The 10,911-nt window shown below is 31.2% G+C and overlaps 1 pseudogene; it reads left to right on the forward strand.

Moving 5' to 3' along the window:
• The first annotated feature begins 726 nt into the window (after positions 1–726).
• Positions 727–3,365, forward strand: LOC149558242 (ABC transporter G family member 11-like; annotated as a pseudogene).
• Positions 3,366–10,911: the final 7,546 nt, after the last annotated feature.

Consider the following 10,911-nt stretch of genomic DNA (forward strand, 5'->3'; position numbering starts at 1 on the left):
CTGGAAAGGTTCAAAGGACAAGAAAAATGTATTTCCTAGAATTGAGAGAGTCTTGAATTACCCAGTTGTTCTTATAAAGGATAAAGTAATAGCTCAAGAATTTCAAAGCTTTTTAGGAGAAATGGTCACAATACCAACATTAAACTAGATGTGATCCAGGGTGTCAAGATAACTATAGCTGTCAAACCAACTCACCTAGTGATCAAACATGATAATAAAACAATAATTAATTTCAACTCAACCCAAATTAAATTTAGACCATTTCCTTAAAGATTCAGATTTAGGCATTCAACCTTTTCTTTCTAAACCTTCTTAATTAAGGCACAACCTATATCTTGCCAATTATGCCAAAATGAAATACCCAATTGATGCCTCATCTATATTCCTAATTATAACTAGCTTCATCCTACATGGCCTGCATTACTGACACTACTCTTCATTCTTATTTCCTCCTTTCTATTGCAGTCAATTAGGACATGAGGCCAACATTATGAAAATATAAACCATTCAAACTTATGGTCCTTACCATGAAAGTTTCATGCCACCTTCACAAGTCACATGAGTTCTCTAAGTGGTTAACAGATTCTTTTGCTATCATAACATAACATAAATCTTTGGTTTGGGTTTACAATTAGTTGAAAGGAAGCTATATAAGCTTGTGGATCTGAAGCCTTTTATCTTGATTAGTGGTGTTTGATCCAAAAATAAAAACCAAGTGTTCAAAAAATGGCTGAATTTGGTGGTGATAACCACATTTTTATGGAAATAGAGAAAGGAAATAGTAGAGTTCAGGGGATGGTAGGGGGGTTGAGTCCACTTGGTGAGACATTGTGGAATGAGAAAATTGATACAAAAGGAATAGATGTATCAGCAAGGCTAACATGGCAAGATTTGAGTGTAACCATTTTTGTTGGTAGTCATGAAACTCAAATTGTTCTTCAGGGTTTTATTGGATATGCCAAGCCTTGCACCTTGATGGCTCTCATGGGGTCCTCTGGCTCTGGAAAATCTACTCTCTAGGATGCCCTCATAGGTAATAACCCATCAAGAAGATCATGAATTTCAATATTTGATTTGTGATTCATGAATCCACATACATTTTTATAAAATTTTTTGTGGAAATTAGGTAGATGATAAATTTCATACTTGAGTTGTGAGTGATGATTCCTTTTACATTTTTTGTTTGTTTATGAAAATCAGGTAGATTGGCAGCTAATGCATTTCACTCTGGATCTATCAATCTAAACGGCCAAAAGAAAAAGCTCTCCTTTAGAATAGTAGTATGATTTTGATCATAGCTTGCTCATTAATAGTACTTAACAGGGGCCTTGCCTTCAAGGAGTTATTTTTTTTGGGTGAATTGTTGATGTTTGATGTTATATGTCTTTTCTTCTATGTTCTTTTTTAGAAATATGTAACTCAAGATGATACACTGATTGGGACCTTAAGTGTGAGGGAAACCATATCATACTCTTCTTATTTGAGACTTCCTGATAAGATGTCCTAGTCAGAGAAATCAACATTAGTGGAGTCTACGCTTGTTGAAATGGGTCTTCAAGAATGTGCCAACACTTCCATTAGAAATTGGCACTTGAGAGGAATCAGTGGTGGAGAAAAGAGAAGATTTAGCATTGGCCTAGAAATCCTCATGAGGTTGAGGTTGTTGTTTCTAGATGAACCAACAAGCAATTTAGCTAGGTACACATTAGTCACTCTAATGCTTAATTATTTATAGATCCTAAATCCAAAATAACATTAGAGAGGCTTTTAATGATTTTTTATTATTCCTAATAGATCACATAATACTCCATTAATGAATTTATTGTTCTTTGTAGACAACAAAATACTAACTACTAGTGGTTATGACTAATTGGGTAGACTATTGATTATGACTAATTCAAAATTATGTGAATTGATATGTGGTGAATTGTTAATTGCAGTGTATCTACCTATTTTGTTACCCAAACATTAGGAAGTTTGGCTAGGGATGGGTGTACTGTTATAGCTTTAGTTCATTAACCAAGTAGCAAGGTGTTTCAACTCTTTGATAGTCTCTACTTTCTCTCTAGAGGGAAAACTATTTGCTTTGGTAAGGAATCTCAGGCATGTGAGGTAAGCTTGCTTTTCTTATGCAATAATGGTTGGTTGACATATTTAATAATACTAGAGTTATTGTCACTAGGCTTAGTTAGATGGTAGGTTGTTGTATTTAAGGGTATTTGAGTTACTGCTACTTGTCTAGGAACAAGATTTTTTGAAGTTATAGAGGAGTTAAAGTTGGATCAGAGTGTAGTTGAAGAATAAGTTGATGGAAAGTCTTTGTATCACAAATGAGTTCTTTGGTAATTTCTATTGGCAATTGAGGTAATTGGTAGATATATTCAATGGATATTAAATGTTTCTGTACCATCAAAACTCTAAGGCCCACTGTGCATTGTTCAATGACTTCCCTCATTTATTCAACTATTTTCCCTTTTCACCTGAAAATGACAAGATAAGTCAATTCTGTAAACTATTTGAAATGAATTAGTACAAACTAACAGTCTTATAAATGATGATCAACAGCCATATTACTGAGACTATTCTTTAAATACATACTTATGTTACATAAGTAAATACTCTTAATATTATCTAAAAATTATTTTTATTATATACATCAAAACTAATTATCATTTATGAAATAATAGTACACATATTAACAAGGAAAAAGCATCTAGAGAAAACTCAAACCTATAGAGTGGTGACCCAGCTAAGCTCTAACATAAAAAATAGAAACAAATACAACAACTTTAGACAGCTAAAACTATTATTTTTAAATATATGTTCTTTTTGAGATAGAATGTGCTTATATAATACCCTTGATATGAAATTCCACATTAGGAAAATTGCTACCTTGATTGACGATTCCTGTGGTATTGAATACTGATCTGAACTAGTTCTCACAAATAAGAATTGTTGTGATGTTTGTAGTTTTTTGAGCAAGCATGATTTCCTTGCCCACCTTTCTGGAACCCATTTTATCACTTTATGAGATGTATTAACTTAGAATTTTACAAAGTGAAAGCTACACTAAAGGGATCAACAAGCCTACAGGTACTTTCTACATCATAGATCTTAATTGATTTTGTGAGTCTTACAATTCATTGAAAGGTGTTTGTTTAATGAAGATGAACTTTTGTTCATGTGAACATTAGATCGAGAGATCAGATGACCCATTGGAAAAAATCACAACATGCCAAGCTACCCAAAATCTCATGGACAAGTACCAACAATCTGAGCATCATTAGGTAGCACAGGCTAGAGTACATGAAATATCACAAATTGTAAGCTCCATTGTTTTGAATCTTGTTGCCTTGATATATTAAAGGCAATGAATTTCTAGAAGCATTTTTGTGATTTGAGGTTTTGATTTGCAGAGAGGAATGGTGTTGGATTTAGTGGGAAGCCATATTCTATAGTCATATATTAAGGTAAACACACAACTCTGATTCTTACAAGCACTTCATGTGTGGTACATCTTTAATTATTTAGTAAATCATATTGATGTTATTACGAATGATGTTATTATGAATGGAGTTCAACTTTGTCATTTTATTTCCACTGTTGATTGTAAGTTGAATAAAATAAGGGCTTGAATCAAGATAATTGAGATATGGACATTATTATGCTGAAAATATCTCACTTCTATATTGTTGTAAGTTACAGTAATGCAATTTAAGAAGATGTATGTATTTTTATGTGATTGGTGAAGCTTAAAGAAATTGGTGTACAGAATTGGTTGGGAATCTATCAATAATAGTATATACAATTTTATTTATACACATCACTAACATAAAACATTTAATAATAAATATATATCTTGCCAAGAGGTTTAATATTGTGATAGTTTGAACTAGGCTTTTTTTTAGGTTGCAAATATGTACATATGTAGGTTTTTATTCTATGTACAGACATGTGCAACCCAAAAATAAGTCATCCCAAGTTATCATATGCATACCCCTACCACATTCCAATTCAACAATTAGAATGGAAATGTGAAATCCCCTTCCGACTCTACTATTAAGCAAGAATACAAGGAAAAATATAACCCATTTAAATTGCATTCTTGTAAGGTATTTTTTTGCGGTGTTTAATATATTACAAACCATATCCACATATTTAACATTATTCATGACACTCATGACCTGCAATAGCCAATCTCCTCCCAATCCCTATCAACAATTTAAATTGGAAATTTTACAATTTCATTTATTTGCAATAAATTATTCCCTGCACATGAGACTCAAGCACATAAATCAACTCATTCCCTTAAAAAGAGCCAAAATTTCATTTTATATTAAGTATTTCTTTGATTCCACATCTATTGCACACCCATTATTATTTTTAGATCTACACATTTATGTTTTTTAAGGAGTCACTGGAGACTAAAGACATGTAGGAAGCACATGAAACCATTAAAATGTTATGGGTATGCTTGACATTTAGATACTACACAAACTAATCTATGTGCTCGTACGAGAAATGAGCACTAAACTAACAATTCCTTGTTGTGTTCAAAAAATATTACCTGAAACAATTCATTTTTTGTTTGCCATAACAAAGGGCAAGTTTGAGGAGTCACATCAAAAATTTAGTAAGTAGATGTCACATATACCTAGGATATCATACCACTTGATTGTTCATATCATCATTATGATAGTCATGTTGATTACAGAGTATCTTGCAGAGTAGAGAGAGATAATGCATTTTTGTTTTCAGATGAAATGAATGCTTTGGTTAATTTGATAGAAGCTTAGCATTGATATTTTAAAATCTCTAGTCAAAGATATGTTAAGGTTCAAGCCAAAGATTTTAGGGCCTTCAAGGTAGAATATGCTTCATAATTTAAAATATCAAACATTTTCATCTGGTTTGAAGTGAAATAGTAGATTTTATGCTGAAAACAACTCTTATAACTTTTGTGTAAGGAAGACTTGAAGGATGAATCAACATCATCATCAGATTGAAATGTATGATTACCAAGAAATTTTCTTAATTTTACTACCAAGTTCCTCAATCCAAGAAAAACCAAAACCAAAAATATTATAAATTGAACAATTTCCTCAATATGTGATCATCTGTAAACATGAGTATATGAACAAAGTTGTCAATCTACCTAGTTCTATGTGGATACAAGAGTGACATATCAAAATCTTATTCTAATATAATACAAAATTTAAATTCCCATTCAAGAAAAAATTGATAGAGGGCAACAAAATTATATCTAGAATTGTTGAATTCCTCAGGTCTTGTGACTGTGCTCATCTCCAAAGGAAGCTTTGTTGTCAATCCAATTAACTATGTAACCACAAACACTAATAGGAACCTCCAATTTGATATCTGGTATTTTGCTAAATCTTGCTTCTTTTGGTTGGAATGGTATCTCCAATTTTTGTAGCCTTCTCCTTGGAAAATGCTGATACCTTCAAATTAAACATTATAGAACCCAACAAAAACATCATTGAACCAATGATTATTAACTAACTAGAGGGGGATTATTTTGCAAGAAAAAAGTCATTAATTGTGTAAACACAGTATCAGCTAAATCTAAGTACCATGATTAGTCTTGTAGCTTGGGAAGTGCCTAGGCCCACTTGAGCCATGGTAGCTACCTTGGGAGGTGCAAGTAGTGGTTAGGTGTAGGACCCACCTGCCAAGTGGAATGAGATTGGATTAGTATTAGTAGTGGGTATAGGTGAGTACAAGCTGTTTTAGATTTAGGAATTTATTTAGTAAGTAGCATTTGTTGTTTGACATCATAGAATTTTTTTTTTATTAATAATAATTATTAGGTATTGGTTAGAAATTTTCTTCTATAGTTGTTGGTAGACTTAGGAGATAGTTAATAAGGGTTAGATATGAATATGTAGTTTTGTGAGAATATTAGTAGTTGTATTAATAGTTTTAGAAAGGTTATTATTTCATGTCTTTTAATTTAGATGTTATTAAAATTTGGTGTTTTGGAATTCTTAATTTACTTTACATTATAGTGTTTTGGCCTATTTAGTGGTTAAGAATAGGGATTAAAAGTTTTGTTACAAAGTAGGCATTATATTTTAGTTGTATCTTAATGGTAGAATATTATTGGAATTATATATCATTGTTGTTAGGGGATATATTTTAATAATGTATTATGATAAATTTATGTATTTAATCATGGGTTTAATTAATTTGAAGCACCAAGGTTATGGGATTGAAGGGTTATCGAAGGGTTATTGTATAGTCAACTTGATAGCGGTATAGGATTATGTTTGTAAGATAGATGTATGTTGTAATTGATTTAATGAAAAATATTTAATGTTTTGATTTAGTTCTAGTAGGTTATGTTGATAATCAAAATCATATACCACTTAACAATAGTATGAATCATAAGTGCATATTGTTTTCTCTAGGGAGATTGAATTGACATACTAAAATGAATAGAAGATGACAAAATAACCTAGTGTAACCTATGAAATTTAATGCATATAATAATGTGAAAGGAAAAATGATCAAGTGAGGTTGACTAAACTGTTAATTAGGGTGAAAATCTAAATGTGCCATTATGATGGTGTTATTTCGTGTGCACATTAGAAAATGAATTGATATGAATCTAACCTTACTCAATTTAAACTTAAATCTAAGAACTATGGAATCCCTAATGTTTTCTCAAATATGATGACACATCTTAAATAGAGTTTAATCAAACAAATTATGTACCTTGAAGCTAAGTGTTCTTGTAGCACTAAAACCTAAGGTTCCGTCATTTTGCAGTAGGGTTGAGATGTCGACTCTACATCATTATGAATTAGAACTGAAACTCACTTCAATTATATTTTAACTTTTTATAACATGTTCACTTTAGTAAGTAATAAACCTAGTATTTATTAACTTTTAAAAACACTTGTGTTTTTGCTCCGATATTTGGGGAATGACATTTCCATAATATTAGTGGATTATTGTCCTTTTTCTTCTATGCTTTATCTCCATCCAGCATATTGATTAGAGATTTTATGTCCAAGGGCTTTGAATATTGGTAAAGAAAATATTTTAAGGTTAAGCTATTAGAAGAGAAGCAAAAATATTTCTTCATTTTTGTTTGGAGAATGGAGATAGAGAGTGGAATAGAAATTGATTCTTTCAGCAAGAATTTTCAGAGTAAAGATGGCAGAGTTCCTTTGTCTCTTGTGGTAACTACTGGTAAAGTCATCACTTCCAAAGGTAAGATATCATCTTTCATTTTGAAATCTATATTTCTTGTCAATTTTCATGCCTCAAGATTCATGTTTTTTCTAACGAATTAGTCCTATTTTTGTTCTTTCTTTGGATTGTTCAGTTGCGGTAGCATGGAGGGATAAGGAGCTATTGGTAATACAAGATGTTTAGGCTGAGACTTTTTTAATGGTCCCTAATATTATTATTAGGATAATAATGATTTAACCAAGGTTTTGAATCTTGTCTTGGCAAAACTTACATTTCCTGAACCTTATTTTCATTTTTTTTTTCCCTAGTCCATTATTTGTTTTGTTATCGGTTTTTAAAAGCAATTTATCATAAACATAATATTTAGTTCTTTGTTACATTTATGAATTGGAACCACTTTTCCTGTTACTGGGAATAACTTAATTATAGATCATTGATAAAAACTTTCTTTTCATGTGCCTTATTTTGATCAAATTCCTATTTTTATGTTGTTTGTAGACTAAGGTTCAATAAATATCAATAGTATGTGTAATGAATATTTTTAGCACCCACCCGAGCATAAGGAAGAGAAAATATTTGATCCTTTGGCACCTTCATATGTTAAAAAGTGAATATTTCAATTGATTGTGTTTCATAGTTTTTAATAGATGTAATTTTTTAATGGGGTTTGATGTTTTTATTTAATGCAAAGGTCTATTTTTTTGACATAAATTGCATAATCATTTGTATCTTTTTTCCAAGAAGTTAGCACAAGAAACAATACTCGTGGTGGCCAAAGTGCTCCAAATTATATTTGTAAGAGTCAATGACTACAATAATTTAGAGAACTGTAATTGACATGAAATATAATTTTAAAATGCTTGAACAAAAGAATTTAAAATTGTTGAATTGTTATTGATAAAGATTTAGATTATTATTTTTCATAATAACTAAAATTTGTGTTCTTTGAAAAGAGTATATCATGTTTCAGTGACCATGATCATGGTAGATCTAATGTTGGGAAGACAAATTTGTCAATTTTTTGCATTATTCTTTAAAGGGTATTAGCTCAATGAAAGAGCACCTACTTTATAAGTAGGAGGATGGTGGTTCAATTCCATCGTGCCCTAAAATGACTAAACTAATTATCAAATAAACTACCAAATAAACTACCAAATATACTACCATATATACTATAATATATACTACCAAATTAATTACCAAATAAACTACCAAATATACTGCCATATATACTACCCAAAAAACTACCAAATCAACTACCAAATCAACTACCAAATATACTGCCCAAAAAACTACCAAATATACTACCAAATAAACTACAAAGATTACCAAATAAACTACCAAGTAACAACTATAAATGGCTAAATCAATTATCTAATCAATGATTAAAATAGTTTACTCATAAATTTGTTTGGGAGATAAATGTCTGGCAATAAATTAGCATTGGTCACGTGATCAAAATTAGTCACATATCTACAATTTTTAGTAGTTTATTTAGTAATATATTGTTGTTTTTTGTACTAGTGATAAAATCTGTTCTTGAGACTTACCAAGAAATGTCTACTTATGTTGGTAATATGCAACCCACTATTTGCTACTGCAAACCACGATTAAAATCAGAAATTTCAATCAATACAACTGAATTTCCAAGTACTCACCCTCATGAATGCATACCATGATTATTATTTTATTTTTGGGTTTTTAGTAGGTTTGAACATTGTTATTTAATTATTGTTTGGAGGGGACATGTTGTGAGGTTTTATATATTATATTAATTGCAAAGAAAGTCCATACTCCTTTCCGTAGGTGTATGTGAAGAACTAGGTGTCTCCCTATGTTTGGATGCTATGGCCAAATGGCTTAATTAAGACAAGGTGGCCATGTTTGAGATGATTTTTTTTTTGAAAACAACGTTGACTTCTTCTCCCTGAAAGATGGTACCCAAGGAGAAACTTTTATACTTGCATTAACTCCAAGCTTGGGTATGCGGAAATAGGTAGGATAAAATATATATTTTCATTTATTGTGTTAGGTCAATTAGGAAATATAATTTTTTTTTGTTTATTTGTTTTTGGTTATTATATTGTCTTTCCATAGGGTCATATCATGAACCTAAACTAGGTCTGACATTTATTTATTAAGGAAGGTTTGAAAATTAATTTATTTTCTTTTAGCTTGCCAATTCAAATCTAATATTTTATTCCAAGTCTGTTATTTTAATTAACTGTAATAAAATGAGTTTCTTTTTTAAGTTGCCCATACATTTTCCAGAATGTAAATATGCATCTTCAGGTCTCATTTAAACTTAGCTATTTTAACTAGCTTCTTACATGAATTCTCTATAGCTATTAAAATTGAATTAGTATTGGTCTATAATTGCACTATGCATTAACATTTTTTAATCTAATAAATAATTTATCATGAATCAAACCATCATATTGCTAATGAAATCATATTTTAGAATGGGAATCTAGAATTTTATTGCATCTGATAATCAAATACATAATGTCATCCAACTCCATGAATTTAAGCTATCTACAAATCTATCACTACCAATTGCATGTCTTATAACTAATTCAATTTCAACACTAACCTTCAAGCAACTAAATTATTCTCATGTAATAGAGGAGATAATGATATCAAGGAGATAATTATTCAATTCATCCTTAATGGTATATCATGACACAAGATTCTTTCCTTCAGCACATTCCAATATTTAAGTATAGATATGACAACATCTTCACAACAAAATCTCTCCTACATGTTCCTTTCAAATTTACTTTGATCACAATAGCAAGCATGAACAAGGGTGGTGGAATGACCATAACCAGTTAAACACAATGGAAAGATTGTATGAAACATACATTACTCAAATCTTTCTCTTTCTATGGACATATGAATAGGGGACAATCACTGCACTCTTACAATACATTTTTCTTCACATAACATATGAATTGGAGGCAATCACTTCACTCTTACAATACAAATTGCTTCACATAACATGTGTAGTTTATCTTCCCATTTTCTACACAATAATAATGAGTCTCCCCCTATACAAGGAATAAACTTCATAACAACAACCTCCCAAGCTCTTCAAATGAATACTTTCACAAGAGAAACAATATGGGGAACCATGGAGGCTCACCTCCCAACCTAGGCCTCAAGGAGACCACCCCCATCCTAGGGGAAGCAAGGATCAATTGGGATACATTCAAACATCATCATAGTAACAAGAAACAACATGAATACCACATTCAATAGCACATTTACAATTTTCCAACCAAGGCTTGTACAATGATTCATAGATGGAATCATAAACATTGGGTGAAGGTGGGGTCTTCAAGGAGGAGAATTCCATATCCTTGTGAAACAAAAAATCTTGCAATTGCATTAATCCAATAAGGCTTCCCAAGAAGTATGCCATAACAAGGCTATCAAAAACACATGCCTCAACAAGGCTACCAACACTTCTTCCCTTTACACATTCTCACTTATACCTCCCATAGAAAAATCTATCAAGAACACATGCCTCAACAAGGTTTTCAACAATTACTCCTCTTTACACATCCTCACTTATACCTCCCGTAGAACATTAAAAAGGCATATGGCTTCAATGGAGCACATACTCCATGAAAACTATCCCCTCTCCAAGAGAATGATTTATCAACTACAATGTCAAGCCCAACTAAC

This window comes from Cupressus sempervirens, chromosome 5 (assembly GCF_028749045.1).
Source record: "Cupressus sempervirens isolate cs-2001-9-10 chromosome 5, ASM2874904v1, whole genome shotgun sequence".
NCBI lineage: Eukaryota > Viridiplantae > Streptophyta > Pinopsida > Cupressales > Cupressaceae > Cupressus > Cupressus sempervirens.